This window comes from Apium graveolens, chromosome 3 (assembly GCF_009905375.1).
Source record: "Apium graveolens cultivar Ventura chromosome 3, ASM990537v1, whole genome shotgun sequence".
NCBI classification, from domain to species: domain Eukaryota; kingdom Viridiplantae; phylum Streptophyta; class Magnoliopsida; order Apiales; family Apiaceae; genus Apium; species Apium graveolens.
Window position 1 is genome coordinate 293,709,796 of NC_133649.1, and position 17,928 is coordinate 293,727,723.

Below are 17,928 nucleotides of genomic sequence, written 5' to 3' on the forward strand. Positions count from 1 at the left end.
AAAACTAGGAAGATGTGGACCAATTTTACAAATTGAATTTATACCTAAGATCAATTTTTTCCTTCATCATATAATTCACCATCTTCTTCTTCATCTTCATCTACAATGCCACATGATAAGTTTACCATCTTCAAGGTGCCTAATAGTTTGATGGATGACACCAAGTTAGTAATAGATGGTGGCCAAGGGACTACAATAATTTTGTATATATAGTGTAAGCCTAAATCTAGAACCATCTACAATGATATAGATATATTTAAAATTTGTTTTTATGTGTTAATTTTAGAAATCTCCACAAGTCATTAGTGAATTTAATAAAACTAATATCTAGAATTTTCTAGAGATATCTTTAAATCATGTAAATGAGTTCTAGAAGTATGTAGAGATATTATTTTTTAAAATTTATTATTTGGTGTTAATTTTAGAAACTTCTTGAGAGGGTGTTACATGTTATTAGTAAGATGAAATTAAATTAAAAAAGAGAAGAATCCGGAGTTGCCTAGAAATATCTTTATAATATATTATTGGTGCAATAAACAGAGGTAAAAGATGCAACCTTTATTACCCCACTTTTTCAACTATCTCCCATTTTTTATGGCCTTTGAATTGAAGTTAAGTTATTTTTCAATAATTTAATAGATTTTAATTTTATTGATAAATCAAATAGACTAAGAAGAAAATCATCATTATAAAAAAGAAAGAACACTAGAAATAAGAATGAGATGAACATGTGAAAAGGATTGTCTAATTAAAGAGTTTAAAAAACAAGGTGACTCAAGTTAAATTTTTGAAAACACAACATGTGTAAATGTCAATTAAATTTAAGCAATAATGTTCAACTAATATATAAATTTTATAAGGGATGATATAGATTAAAAGTTGATATGTGTTTTATAAAATAAATATTTAAGAGATTTATTTGTATTTACTATGTAAAATAATCAATTATATTTATTAAATAACTATATTATGATTATAACAGCCAAACAAACTAATCACAAAATTCAAATATTTTGATTTTAATATAATAAGCATGTCATTTCTCAAAGGAGTACTTCAACATATCTACATATATCTAAATACACATATATCTATATATATTAGGATTTTTTTTCTTACTTTTTATAATCATTATTTATTAAATCGATAAATATTTTATACTTGATATTTTTATATATAATAATTATAAGAGCATTATACGGGATATTGTAATTATAATTTTTATTTTATATTTTTATTCAAATATTTTGTAAACACAATTTATCATGTTAGTTCAACTAGTGCTAATTAATGCAAGGCTGGTTTTGCTGGCAGACAATGTTATCATGTTAGTTTGGTTACTGTTAATTAATGTAAGAGGTTGGTGTAAACCAACATATTTGTCATACATAATGATTATTTTTTGTTAACTATAAGAAGCCTATTTGTCCTACATGATGACTATTTGTTGCAAACTATAGACTTTTGAGATTTTGCTGGCCAAGAGCGGGTAATATTATACGAATTAATAATTTCTTAGCAAGCTTAACAAGGGTATCAAAACTTTAGATAACAGTTCATAACAATCTCAAATGGGCTCATAAATGAGTTTCGGAGGAGGAAGGTGGGCTACCCAATGATGGGATTAAGGTGGATGCAGGTGGGCCTTATAGTATGGGTTTATGAAAGGTAGAGAGCCTGATAGTTCCGGTCACACCAAAGGAGACAGGTTCGACAGTATCAAGGTCGATGTGGGAAGGGAAAGATTAACGAGAGTTGTCACACAACCTTTGTGAGATGGGTAGTTTGCTAATTAATAAGTAGTCGGTTAACTCCAGTAGCATGAGGCGTTTTGGTATATGCCCAAAAATAAATAGACTCGACAACTAAAAATATCATACTAATATGAAATTAAGCATGCTCAACAAGTTCAACAAGTTTTATTGGCCTAGTGAGAGGCAAACAAACAACCTCAGGATGAGCTCAAGAAAAAGGGCCTATTGTGATTTCGTTGTTTGGCATATGCTAGTGCACACTATTGTGACCAAGATGTTACATAAAGTATATTTGAATAAAAAAGAGTCTTTAGTCTCATTAATGGAATATAAAGTCTCATTGAGCTACCACGGACTAGTCGACTAGGTAGGGTTGTTCACCTACTGAGTTGTTCATGAATAAACTCGAGCTCGATAAGGGCTCATTGGCTCGGTTCGTTTAAAAACTTGAGTTCGAACATAAAAATATGTTCATGATACAAAACGAGCTTGAGCCGAGTTTTAATATGTTTGACTCAAAGTCGGCTTGAGATTGGCACATTAATGCTTAAAAACATTATTTTCTAATTTTTTTAATTATACTTATACCACATAATTAGTTAGATATTCAAATATATACATAGACGAAGAGAGATGAGGACAAGGGATTTTCATGTTCATAACCAAATCACAAATAAATTAAAAACACAACCAAAGAGAACAAATATCTTTAAACAACTGCTTATAAATTCTTCACTTCTTAATAAAACCCTAAATCTGAAGCTGCACTTTGTTGATAAAATCCTGAATCAGAAGCCGCACTTAATTGAAATAAGGAGGAGGTAATTTTCCCGTGTTGATCGTAGTCAACACGCGTCTCAACAAACAAGAGCTTGATACTATGATTAAGAATGGCAGGGAAAGCAAGTGGTGAGGTTATGGGGGTTGTTATAATTTTGATGAGATTTGACGATGTTCTCGAGATAAGTAAAAATGGTATTATAGGATCAAGAACTGAGAACAGAGAACATATGATAGGGGGATTGATAATATAAGTTTAGTCTTTTAGATAATAGGGTTAGGCTTAAATTAAATGTTTAGATAATTTGGTTGGACTTGAATTGGTTAGGTTGGACCGACAAGGTTGCTTTTTATTTTTTTATTTTATTTGTCAAAGAGTTGCTCGATTGGGCTTGAACTCGGCTCGACTCGTATTTGTTGGCGAACAACCTCGAGTTCGGCCCGTTAGTAAACGAGTTCGAGTTCGAATACACTTTTTTATTCAAGAAAGAAGCTCGACTCAGTTCGATTCATCAGAAAAAAATATAAACTCGACTTGTTTATATCAAAAATCAGCTCTACTCAGGTCGAGTATGTAAAGCCCTATGACTAGCTAGGATCCGGTCGATAATGAAATATAGTATTTTAAAGTGTTTTATAACTTGCAGGATTTTCATGGTAGCTCATGAAGGAGTAAACCGAGGTCAATATGATCTAGGGTCCAACATGTACCTAGGGCTACCAGAATGGAATTATTGTATTGGCATGATATCGTTACCAAAGATAGCTCACAAAAGGAGCTAATGGTGGGACCTCCTCGTAGTTTATGAGGTAGTTTTCCGAATGCAGTTTTTTTTTGGCACTACACCATAAATGCCCTCTACAGTGTGTGTGACCTAACAAGTGGTATCAGAACCTATCTGTTAACACACAAACAGTTTTAAGATCCAAAAACAATCATGTCTGAAGTAGAAACTCCAACTAAGCCCACCAAAACTGAAGAACCTCCAAAGACACAAATTCAAAGCCGATATGAGACTATTAGAGTTCCCATATTGAGACCATCTGAATATCCCAAATACGAACCTCAAATATACGATACTACTCCACAAATACATATAAACTAAATATTAAACACTGAACCAGATTGCTTACACATTCAAACCATTGTATCTTATGCTTTGAAAGACCAAATCCTTGGAACCCTGAAATGTTGATTCCTTTGTTATCCAATTCTTTCATTACCTAACAGCCAAGCTTTGAAAATGCCATATTGATCTTTATACAAATTGAAACCATTTTCATTATTGAACGTCCAATGTTGTTAATGATCCTATATTGTTTATTACTGCTTATTCTGTTATTATGGTAGAATTGGATTGTTTTTATTAAATTGTGGACCAGATTCGTGGTCAGACCATATAATGGTCAAGTTAGGCCAATGTGTGCCTTGGATCCAGTAGTTAGAGCAGTGCTGTGTGCTTTGCTCGGGGTTAGTGCGTGACTGATCAGCAGCCTAACCTTGGTTTTTAAAATGAAAATATAATATCCAATTCTAAATCATAATCCATTGTTCACTTGATATCATAACCATATTTACCTGATGATCATTATTCTCAGTTTTGTCATTGTGACTTGCTGAGCTAGTTAGCTCATTTGTGCGATATTGTTTATGTTCGTTCCAGTTAAATAGGAACCAGTTGGTAACGAGGATCCCCAGTCCAGCACGAGAGCTAGGGGTTCAGGTTGATCAAGATGAGCTAGTAGGCTTCTTCTGGGATAATTTTAAGTTTGTAAAAGTTTGTAATAACGTTTAATACTCAGTTCTGAGTTTGGATAGTTGGGATTTGAACGGTTTGTAATATAAGTAGATGTATTTGGCTTGTGTGCATACTTTAACCTATTGCAGTCCGTAGTAGTTGGTAGGTAAGGTCACTACATATTATTATTATCTTTATTATTATTATAAGCAAGTTATAAATAAGATATGTGTGTGTGGACCCCAAACTTCTGACCCGGGTTTGGAGGGCGCCACAGCTAAAGCATCAATGGATGAAAGCTTCAATGGATGCTCACTTTCATAGCAGTTGATAGTGACAATTCATAAGCTGAAAGAGGCACATGGGTTGATAGAGACAATTGGAATATGGTAGCCTTTTGGAGGAATGAAAGAAAGAGCAGCATTTCCATTCTGGTGCAAACAATGAAGTATTCAAAGATTCATAATTTATCTTTGGTTGCATTGGATAGAGAAATGAAGAAGAAACATGTGAAGACCAATTTTATAATTGTATTTATTTTTGTCTTAACTTGTAAACTTGGTGGAATATAAACCAAGTTGCAGCTAGTAATTAGGTGTGAATTTTCCAGAGCTGTTTAGAAAAACTAAGAGAGAAAATCATCTAGTTTGTACTAGGAAGCAGCTGTGTACAATTCTTTGTATCACATATTTTATGAAATATACATCTCTGGTGGAACAACAATCCATCAGAAAAGTTTTTAAAGCCTTTGTGTTCTTTACATATGTGTTTTTGAATATACACCTGTCTGCAACTGCACAAAGCAATTCACACACATTTGTTCATCATACACTTAGCTTTTCAAGCTGCTCAAAACTTGAAAAAGTTTTGAGATTTACATTCGACCCCCCTTCTGTAAATCTCATTATTAGTTCCTTGGGAAATAACAACTGATACAATAAGCGACGTTCTGCGTCACTTTGTTTGTTTATTATGTCCTTTCTTCTAATCTCTTGATCATTTTTCCTACCATTTTTAGGTCTTTTTTTGAGAGATACTTGCTAGCACGAACCAAGCAGAGTTATGACCTGTCGTAGCATGTACCTATTCTTCTATAAAAGAAGATGAGAAGTGCTCATTTTCATTCACACTTTCATTTCAACTCCTCTCAAATTTCTCAAGTTTTAGAAGCTCTCAACTTCTTAAGTTTTTTAAGATGTCTCAAGGCCCTAACAAGCCCTCCATCTCGGCCAAGAAAGCCATGCAAAAGAGAACTACAATCCGATCTCTAAAAGGTATAGTTTTCATTTTCCCTATTCCCATAACCGTTGTTCCAATAGTTTAAGAAGCATGCTTGATGCGTAGGATGATGAGTATCCGAGCATCATTCAATTTGATGCATTCAAGCATAAGAGCATGCTTGATGAAGAGGACGTCGACGAGATTTAGTCAAGTTACCTCGGGCCTGATTGTGTAGAAGTTTGCAAAGCCAAGTATAAATTGTATGTGTATAAGGCAGCTTTGAAATCTGGGCTAAGGTTTCCCCTGCACCCCTTTATTCAGAGACTCCTCGCTATGTTGAAGGTTCACCTGTGTCAGCTTTACCCGACGGGTGGGATTTCATTATTATTTTTATCATGAGGTGCAACGACCTTGGTATTCCACTAAGTGTTTCAATGTTTCGAATTATTTTCATGTTGAAGGCATCTCCTTCCTCCAGGCCCGACTGGGTTCTTCTACAACACAAGCCCCGTGTTCCTCACATTGTGAACACGTATTCTCTCAATGACTCTATTAACCAGTGGAACAAAGAGTTTGTGGTCTTGGAGTGGAAGTAGGGTGACCGGGGAGTTTAATTCATACGTGATTTCAGCTGTCCAGTTGATAGTGCTCACTACATCCTTCACCTCACAAATGCTGAGCTCTACGATCTTGATCTCCTTATTGATGATAATGGAAGGACCCCTTATTTGGAGTTTGTTATGGAGATGAAGTTCGTCGAGGCTGGCATTAACAACTTTTCTAGAGAGGATATTTATTTTTATTCTATCTCAAACTTGGTCAAGTTTGATCATATATCCATCTTTTCTTTGTTTTATTTAAGCTTATAAGGCCCTGGATGCACTAACTGATAAGAGTGATATGATTACGGGAATGATGGCCAGGGAAGCTGCCAAGCAGGTTAATCGCATTCCCAAAGTCCCGACATTCCTTGAGGCATCGACTCTGGAAAGAAAAGGGTCGAGGATTCAGATGAAAATGTGAAGATCCCCTTCAAACCTTTGTGGGGCATATCCATCAATGACTTGGTGTTCAGAAGTTCGTCCCTTGTTCTTGAATGGTCCAAGAATTGCATTACTCCCATAGACCTTCTTCACGTCTCATCGGGTGAAAAACTACTCGAGGCCGGTCGGGACTTTCTATGTTGGGGACTCAGTCCTCTTGAGTCTTGATTGATCTTAGTATTTTACCTCTATTCCCTTTGGAGTTAACCTTCTTACGACTTTTTTTTTGTTTTCTGTGCAAGGCCAATCCCTACTTTGTTGTATTTTCTACATAAAGCATCAAGATAAGGAGTGACTATGCTGCACTACAAACCTCCATGAAAAAGAAGAAGATCTCTTCAGATAAGTGGGATTCTAAGGCACATCAAGCAGAGGACAAAGCCGCTCTCCTCGAGAAGAAGCATGCTAAGGAGATGAAAAGGAGGAAGATGGAGTGGACAAAGCTTGTGAATTGTATCATGGATCCAATGAGTTTCTTTGGATGATGGATGATCATGATGATCAGATATGTCATGTGAACCTGTCTATGGGATGGAAAAGGGCCGTCAAGGATGTTTATGACATGTATACAAATGTGGTTGATCCGAGCCTTTTCACTTGCCCTTTGAAAGTTACCGTCTTGGATCCACCCGGACAGGCCTCCGGGTCCGTACTAGAGACCTCCCTCCAGCAATATCTATCTAGTTCGAGACACAGGTATTCTGGTTCTATGTGAAAAGCTCCTTCAGGAAGCCTTGGCTCCAAGGCGGCTCTCTACGGAAAGAGCCGGGAGCCAGTTCCAGAGAATAACAGCTCTTCCTCTGAGGCTGGTTCAGATGAAGATGGTGAAGAAGAAGAAGATGACGACGAGGTCTCTCTCTCTCTCTCTCTCTCTCCCTCCCTCTCCACCATCCAACCCCAACTCTCACCACCGACAATACCACCTCTGCATCTGCAGCCGCGACAAAGCATCGTCGCCTCCTTCCTGCCATAACTCCCTCTTGCCGAAACTCTCCTTCTCCCCCTCTTCTTTTCCAATTTCAATCATTGATTTTACTTGATTATTTTTTCTCCGACAAAACTCAGATTTAAAATAACTAGTTTGATTTGATTTTTTAGATTTTTATATCATTTTTGTAATTTTATATAATATATTATTGCTTGTTAGTCAAATAATGATGATATTTGAAATATTTGTGATTCCGGTGGTGGTGTATTGTTGTGATGAAGGCGGCGTATGGTGGTGGTGATGGGTGATGTTATTGTGGTGGTAAAAATTATAGGTGGTGGTTGTGGAGTGTGATTTTATGGTTGATGGTGGTGATTAGTGATGATTAATGATGATGTTGTGGTGATTATGTTGGTATAATAGGTGAAATTGGTGACTCTGATCGAAATTGGTGGGATATGATAATAATCGAATCTGGTGATCTTATGTTTTTCGGCGATGATTTTATATTTGTAAGTGTTGATTTTTATTTTTTCAGTGGTAATTTTATTTATTTGACGGTGGTGATTTTTGGTTTGACGATGGTGATTTTAAATTTTATGGTGGTGATTTTCTGATTGTCGTCGGAGGTGGTGGTGGTCAGAAAAGGGGGTTACCGGAGGTGTTGGTGGTTGGTGCTTGAATTAGAATGAAGACGGTCAAATATTAAATGAATGGTGAGATATTAATATAAGGCATACAAATGAGTGGCTAGGATTAATTCTCTTATCTCACAATAATAAAGGTTCTCATTTGAGCGCGACCCTAAATATTGTGACGCCCCCGTATTCACCCTTTCGTAGATTTAGGTCGCTAAGATATCAAGATTCACACACCTGTATTATTATTAAAAACCATAGCCAAATATATCATTTATTGTGGACACCACTCCACGAATCTCAGGACCGCGTCTCTCTCACAACCTGTTTATTACATAAGCCATAGAAACCTAATACAAGTATGGCTAACAACTTAACTTTATTACGTATTACAGTCATTATATAGCAGTATTTTAGATGTTATCACACAAACATGTCCCTTTTCCTTCATTTTCCTTGACTGATCAGATGGTCTGCCAACCTCATTCTTTAATGTTTTGGAGAAATACAAGACTAACAAGAGTGAGCAATCGAATGCTTAACACGTATGAATATCAGATTAAAATAATAGAAATAGGTGCCAAAAGCAACAATATTTTAAATACCAAAAGGAATACTCCACAACACATCACAAACGTCACAAATAAGCTCTTATATGGCACGATGCCACATGATTCAAGATTAACTGGTCATTTTTCCATCCTCGGTACATCAATGATGCGATCAACTATCACAGTGTACCGTCCTCCTACGAATCTTACCCTCACCCGATCATGGCTCGACGTAAGAACGCCTAGCACACACTTGCTAGAATAAAAGAAGGGTTAACGTCTTAACCCTCGGCTGCACTTGAGCCGAATAACATGTCCACACATCGGACTTATCACCATAAATACCATGGTTTAAATTCCACGTTGACTTGTATAGATAGACACATCCCGATTCATTTCTCAATTCACGTCACATCACAATGATTCAAAATCACATCACATATTCTAGTTCGAACAATAAACCAGTCTCTTGTTTAGTAAGGATATTATTTTAACATCGATATGAACGATATATCGATAAACTCCAAGCATATGGATTATCCCGAATTATGAGAATAATCATGTCAAAAAAAATATCAATTCTTTCCGATGATAAATAGATTCGAAGGTGTTTGTACAAGAAATAAAAGAAAGAATAAATGATCGATTTATCAATCATGCATTTTGGAAGGGTTCAATGAATTGATAAAAGTAGATTTTATAAAGAAATTAAAACATCGATCCGACTGATGAATCGAAGTAAATTCAAGGATGATATAAACGAACATAGAAATTTATATTTGTCAGAAAGGGACTATGGTAACTGTCATGAATGATAGGAGCAGTCGGGAACATAAATATAAGTTATTATTTTGTTATATTTATGAGATTCAACAAGTGGTCTATATTAGGAAAATTAATCAAAAGGAAATAATCGCCAAAGAGGTCTCCAAATTTTAAATCCGTAATATTCACCATCAGTAAGAAATTTATATATAAGTTATAAATAGGAAGGGAGCAGAGAAAACTTGTCTTGTTTCCGATAATAGCGCATTAGCAGTGAAAATTCACCTTTACGGGTTAAATAATTCCACTTCGGGTATTTTTTAAAATAATAAATCAAATCAAAACATTTTATTATAAATATTTCAAATTACATCCTCTTATAGACCTTAAATAGTGTTTTTATATTTATTGATCGCTTAAACTTCTAATTTCTTGGGTGCTAATTCTATTAACTCTTCTCAAATCAAATTTATTAAATATCGAAAGAATTATTTAGCCTTAGAAAATAACTCGATTAGTCATTTAAATAATATAAGGATATTCTTGTTCCCAATTTATATCTAAAAAAATATTTCTCTTTTAAGTGAAGAAAATATCCCAAATTACAAAATATTAACTATTTGCAAATAAAATTTCTGATTAAGTATGATATTTCTCAGTACACTTAAAGTATTACTACAACGATCCAAGGTCAATTAATATTGTCTCACTATAATTATTAACTAAATCCCCCACTTACAGAATAATATTAGTTGTCGAAATAAAATTCCAAATTAAAGTCAAGAGACAATCTTGATTTAACCCTTTAATTACTTATCTTCAATAATTGCTTAAAGAATTTAATATTTCTAATGAGTTCCAATAGTTCGGCTTATTCAGTTATATACGATTCAAACTTACATCCCATTAATATTTTCATTTTTAGTAATTTAGTCTCTTGTACCAAATATTATTAAATTAATAAGCCGATCACAATATAACATCCCTCACAGTTATCATTAAAATCCTTTTTAATTTTAATTTGCAATTATTACTCATCACAATATTCCTCAATCTATTTTCATTTCAATTTATTTATTACTATCTCCTTATTTTATTATTTATTTTTCACAATTTTCCAAGTATTATTATTATTTGATCCCTTTTTATAACAATTATTTAATGTAATGGCAAAGGACTGTTCTGCCCTTATCTTCTTCCCCACTACACCCAACTGCATTCATGGCGGCACCAACGGTGGTTGGCATCCGGTCCTCGTCTGGAAAATTTTCCGGCGAGTCCCAAACGTAGATATTTTTTACCCTTATTTTCTCCCCTTTTCCCGATCTACAGTTCTACCCAATTCGTTTTTTGAAACTCGATCTCGAACTCCATATCCGGTCAAACTCCGACCACTACATTTCTCTCTCTCTGCCTAATAGATCAACGCCACCACCATTGCCGAGGGTAGTTTTGCCGTTTTCCCGCCACACACGCTCAAACACACACAAAAACATCAGACATGCACACACACTCAAACACTCACACAAACACACACATACACAATATAGCACATACACAAACACCTCCTCAATCACATGACCACCCACCTCCTTCTCCTCTTCCACTTTTCGTCGTCAATCGCCGCTGCCTCCACCGCCATCGCGGTGGTTCCCGATTTTCCGGCCTCTCGAACACTTCTCGTCACTCCACATCCGCCCTCTTTAATTCCAACAACACAAAACCACCACTTCTTCAATTAATTTACTAAAATCAAAACAATACCCAATTTCACCCTTAACCCGAATTCTAATTTAATTGATTATCGGTAAGGCCCAATTTCTTCAATTTGGACCCTAATAGCCCAAAATAATTTTTATTCACTAATTAAGATATTAATTAGCTTCCAAAAATATCACACTCTAATTACTACATAATAATATTACTAAAATCACATACTCACTCATTCTTAATTCATTCATTTATGAAGCCACACAAAATGCTAGGTGCTTAATTAAAATTTCAAGATAAATCATATGCTTCTACCAATTAAAAAAATCATCGGTAAAGAATGATTACCTTAATTATAATCTTTTAGTTAGAGTTGAGTAGAATTTTAATCTTCTTAAACTAAAATTCTCCTTGAATCACCCAAACTCATCTTGATCTTCCTCAAACCACAAATTATGATCTCCGACCTAGCCAATTTTTGTGACTAAAAATATTTGGGGGAAAATTTAGGGATTTAGGAAGAGGTGATCATTTAGTAAAGTAAGATTTATTTTATAGACTCACTTAACTAAGGTTAGCTTACTAACCTAAATTATAACTAGAGTATACTCTACCATATTCTAGAATTCTCCACCATATTCTAGAATTATCTAGACTTATTATTGCTAGGATTTGTTTTCTAAATATTCATAAAATTAAAAATATAATAAGAGAACCCACTAGTCACTCTTTTTCAAAAATAATATTTGCATCATCAATTAATTTGGAGAGTAATATGTGTTTACTTAATTAAATAATTCAATAACAACCTTAACCAATTTTGGAAAAGATGAAAATAAAAATAAAAATAAATGATATCAATAAAATGAAAATAAATATTGTAAGCGTCTAAAATCCACCTTTTGTTTCCCTCTAAATATATAATTTAGTATGCGATACAAATATTTATATAAAAGTCTTGACTGAGAGAAAATTCCAAAAATATTTTTTATTATTCTCAATGAATATTTACACCTGAAATATCTATAATTATAAATGTAACATTCACTTTATAATTTAAATGGTCAGCAAAAGTTAATATGAAGAAAAACCCTAAAAATGTTACATTTTTGAGAATCAAACGTACGAACGAAGGCGTTATCGAACTCCGATTCGGGCGTGCTACATATCAAAACGAATCTCTAGAAAAACCCTTTCCGAATCCACCATCTTTTTTGTGCAAGAATCTAAGTATTCTTTCTTATTTAATTATTTTATTTCGAATTTATTAAAGATTAAATTATGAAAATTTGTTCTTGATATTATTGATATAATTTGATGATTCCATCGTGTAGATAATATTTTTCTAGTCAATTTGGTATATTATATGTCAAAAACCGAGTTCAATAACATGTAGAAAAGTTTGTTTGATTTTTGAGTTTGAATGTTCTTGGTCTACTTGAGTAATTCACCGGAAAAATTTATATTCTGGCCGGATTTTTGATCCGTTAAACCTGGGTATATACAACTTGCATCAATGAATAGATCGTGTTATGGGCAATCATATCGTGTGACAAATAGTATGTTGAAGGCCGAAATCGATCGTAAGAATCTGGGGAAGCTCGCCGGCGGCGAAGCTTCAACCTCAATTTCCGGCCAATCGATTACGTTTGTGGACAGTTCAAGAATGGCAACAAGTTCCTGGCGATGTAACGATCAATCCCTGTTATTTTTGCATGATTCTGGGCAGGTTCAGTCGCCGCCGGCGAGCTCGATGGCGGCGGCAATGGCTGCCGGTGGCGTGGGTGGAGGTGGTGGTGAAATTACATTTTCATCACCCACCTTTCACCTATTTTGCATTTCAGTCCTTTCTTTTTAAAAACATTTCAAAAATGATATTCTGTTATTTTAAAAATAATTTTTTTTATTTAATCATTTTAAATTCATAAAATTCTTTTTAATTATTTATTTACTTAAAAATAAATCTGATTTATTTTATCAATTAATTTTAATTAATTTTTAAATATTTTAATTAATTGATTAATTTAATATTAATTAATTAATTTAATATTAATTAATTAATTAATTTTAATAATTAATAATGAAATTAATATTGTACATTGATATTCCGTCGACTCTATTGTCATTAAATTATTGTTCATGATCTTTTGTACTTTCCTCAAAATTTCAACTGTCTTAGAAGTCAAAATCCCGCACTTGTTAAAAGCAAACAACCTATTATTATATTGATTATAGCTCCCCAAAATGTGTTAAGTGTTTTTTACTGTTGGGACTGAAGTGTAGTAATAGTACTAACTATAAAATTTTGGGGCCTACACAATCGACCTAGATATCATCCCTCTGGGTCGGACCTGATCAATTCACAAGTTTCATTTACTAAAATTCGACTTTATTTTTCGTTGTCAACAAAAAGAACAATAAACTAGAAGTTTGTTAAAATTTTGTAACATTCATCAATGTACCAAAGACTATAATAAAACTAGCATGAATACCTGTGCAAAGCACGTGCCATATTATAATTCATATAATTATTTTATTTATGTATCATTAAGAGTTAATTTTTGTTACGATCACAAGTTGATATAATATTTTTTATATTATTATATGAAAATCAATAATCAAATGAAACTCTCATTTATTAACTTTGTTTACTGTCATGAAATAAAAACTAGGGTTCGTTAGTATTTAATGCTAGAATTTGTGAGTTTCGAGGTTTAATGGTTGTTCTTGCTAGGGGTGCAAACAAGCCAAATTGTTCGTGAGCTACTCGAGCTCGGCTCGTAAAAACTCGAATTCGGCTAAAAAATAATCAATCCGAGCTCGAGCTTTTCTAATTTTTAACCGAGCCGAGCTCGAGCTTTAAATTATTCGGCTCGTAAGGTTCACGAGTCTTATCGAGCCTCTATTATTTTTTAATTTTTTATTATATTTACAAAAATTTATATATGACTTATTTGTATCGAGTCGAACTCGAGCCGAACTCGAGTCGAACCAATCATATTTCAATTTTTTTAATATTTAGTGAATTAATTTGAGATTTCGAGCCGAACTCGAACCTACCGAACCTTTTACGAGCCGAGCTTCGAACTTGAAATTGAAGGCTCGGTCGAGCTCGAGTTCGAGCCCAAACTATTTTAATCGAGCTCGAGCCGTGCCGAGCCTGGCAGTATTCGGCTCGGCTCAGCTCGATTACACCCCTAGTTCTTGCGATGGGGACTGGCTGTCCTCGCAAGATGCCTATGTAACTCTGTATTGTAGAGAATCAAGCCAAAACATAGTTCTAGGTTGAGGGATGGAGCCTTACATATAAAGGCGAGTCTATGGTTAGACTGGTGTTGAGAGACTCGGTGGACAAATCTCCAACTTAGATGGTAATTAGGACTCCCGTAAGGCGAGGAATTCTAGATCTTTCCTTGTAGGAGTTAGTGTTCATGTTGGACGTCATGTCTCTGTTCTTTCAGCCATACTAGGCCTAGTTCATGAACAGCTCATGTTCGTGGACCTTGACGACCTCTGCTCGTGGGCCTCAATGACTTTGGCAGTCTTTAGTCTATAACAAGCCTTGACCAACCTGGTTTGTATTGAACTTTGGACAGGAATTGCAATCATAATTATTGTGACATTTAATATGTCTTTAGGATATATTTTCTATCCATATCATTTGCCCCCAACTTTCAGGAATACTACTTGAGTTTTCATAGAAGTTATAATGGTCTATTCGCGACTCAGGGTACTTTCGTCCCTTCACGGGTATCGGCCCTTCATGGGTATCTTCGTTTTATCATAAAGTGTGGAGCAACCTACACGCTTATAGCGACTTATATACTGTGAGTATATACACTTAGGGCCTTTACACAGGCCAATTGAACAGTGTTCAACACTAAACGGTCGTAATAAGGACTAAAAAGCGAGCGTTTATCACCCATTAACCTTCGTCAAGGTCAATTATGGAGTGAAAGCTGCTAACAGGCCTTAAGCGAGGCTAATCGGACCTAAGAGGGGCTAATCTCCATGTATAAGCTGCTAATTAGGCTTCAAATAGCCTAATTATAAGCTAAAATATGCTAATTGGCCTTAATCGAGGCTAATCTGCCCTAATTGGGGCTAATGGGTATTAACCATGACTAATTAATATGCATAAACAACTAATTATCCCTAACCCACGCTAATCAAGTGTGCGAATAAGTTAACCAGCCTTAAACGGGGCTAATTATATCATACGATCCATTAATTACCCTTGATTCAGGTTAATTACGTGTAATATACATTAATCGAACCTAATTGGGTTTAAATCTCACTAATAGGCCCTAATCAAGGCTAAGTTTAAAATCCAGAAAATTTCCAATTTTTTTTTCCAAATTTTCCCAATTTTTCCAAAAATTTTCAAAAATTTTCACAGGAGGTTTATCGGAAAACCTCAAGGAGGTCCTGGACCAACCTCCCAGGAGGTCCTGATCGGCTAGAGCCTCCCATGTGGAGGACTCGGCCCTTCCTGGTCGGCTGGGGGTGAGCCTCCTGTTGACCGGGAGGTGGACGTCCTGTAATTTTTTTGCAGGAGGTTCTACTCATCCTTAAGCCCCCCAGTGTAGAGGACTCGGCTCCTCCTGCTCTTGGTGGGACATGGAGCCACCTCCATGGTGGTCCTGGTCGGCTGGATCGTGGAGCATCTCGAAACTTTTGTGTTCTGGTTCTCGTGAATGCTTTGTACTTGTTCTAGTGAATGTTTTGCTCTTGTTCTAGTGAAGGTTCTACTCTTGTTCTAGTGAATATTCTGCTCTTCACGAAACTTGTTTCGTGGACGTTCTAGTGTTCACGAAACTTGTTCTCGTGGACGCTTCAACCCTCGCGAAACTTGTTCTCGTGGATGTTCTAACCTTCACGAAACTGGTTCTCGTTGGGCGTCTAACTTTCCACAAAATTTCAACAGATTTTCTAAGAGGGTCACCGGGAATTTGTCAGGAGGCCCTGGACCAACATTAAAGGAGGTTCTGGGCGGCTCTAAGCCCTCCATGTGGAGGACTCAATCCTTGTACTTAGTCTGTCATGAAATCACCTCCATGATGGTTCTGGTCGGCCAAGAGGTGAACGTTCTCCGAACCATTTTGTATTTGTTCTTGTGAAGGTTCTAGGCTTGTTATGGTGAACGTTTTACTCTCTTTTGGTGGACGTTCTACTCTTTTTGGTGGACGTTCTACTCTTTTTGGTGGTGAACGTTCGGCCTTGTTCTCATGAACGTCCTGCTCTTCACGAACCTTGCTTATCAGAACATTCTCGTAATCAGGTCGTGGCTATAGATGGCCATTGGTGTTGGATTAAGAGCTTGATCTTGCTCTAATCTTCATGGTTTTTACTAATCTTGGTGATTAGTGTGATTAATCGCCGAATTAAGACTAATGACTTGTGTTTAGTCTTCCGCGCTTTTCTTATAGGACTGATACGATAAGCGACATTCTGCGTCACTTTGTTTGTTTATTATGTCCTTTCTTCTAATCTCTTGATCGTTTTCCTACCATTTTTAGGTCTTTTTTTAGAGATACTTGCTAGCACGAAACAAGCAGAGTTATGACCTGCTGTAACAGGTACCTATTCTTCTATAAAAGTAGATGAGAATTGCTCATTTTCATTCATACTTTCATTTCAACTCCTCTCAAATTCTCTCAAGTTTTAGAAGCTCTCAACTTCTTAAGTTTTTTAAGATGTCTCAAGGCCCTAGCAAGCCCTCCATCTCGGCCAAGAAAGCCATTCACAAGAGAACTACAATCTGATCTCTAAAAGTTATAGTTTTCGTTTCTCCCTATTCCCATAATCGTTGTTCCAATAATTTAAGAAGCATGCTTGATGCGCGGGATGATGAGTATCCGAGCATCATTCAATTTGATGCATTTAAGCATAAGAGCATGCTCGATGAAGAGGACGTCAACGAGATTCAGTCAAGTTACCTCGGGCCTGATTGTGTAGAAGTTTGCAAAGCCAAGTATAAATTATATGTGTATAAGGCAGCTTTGAAATCTGGGCTAAGGTTTCCCCTGCATTCCTTTATTCAGAGACTCCTCGCTATGTTGAAGGTTCACCCGTGTCAGCTTTACCCAACGGGTGGGATTTCATTATTATTTTTATCATGAGGTGCAACAACCTTGGTATTCCACTGAGTGTTTCAATATTCCGAAGTATTTTCATGTTGAAGGCATCTCCTTCCTCCAGGCACGACTGGGTTCTTCTAAAACACAAGCCCCGTGTTCCTCACATTGTGAACACGTATTCTCTCAATGACTCTATTAACCAGTGGAACAAAAAGTTTGTGGTCTTGGAGTGAAAGTAGAGTGACTGGGGAGTTTAATTCATACGTGATTTCAGTTGTCCAGTAGATAGTGCTCACTACATCCTTCACCTCACAGATGCTGAGCTCTACGATCTTGATCTCCTTATTGATGATAATGGAAGGACCCCTTATTGGGAGTTTGTTATGGAGACGAAGCTCGTCGAGGCTGGCATTAACAACCTTTCTAGAGAGGATATATATTTTTATTCTATCTCAAACTTGGTCAAGTTTGTTCCTATATCCATCTTTTCTTTGTTTTGTTTAAGCTGATAAGGCCCTGGATGCACTGACTGATAAGAGTGATATGATTACGGGAATGATGGCCAGGGAAGCTGCCAAACAGGTTATTCGCATTCCCAAAGTCCCGACATTCCTTGAGGCCTCCGACCCTGGAAAGAAAAGGGTCAAGGATTCAGATGAAAATATGAAGATCCCCTTCAAACCTTTGTGGGGAATATCCAACAATGACTTGGTGTTCAG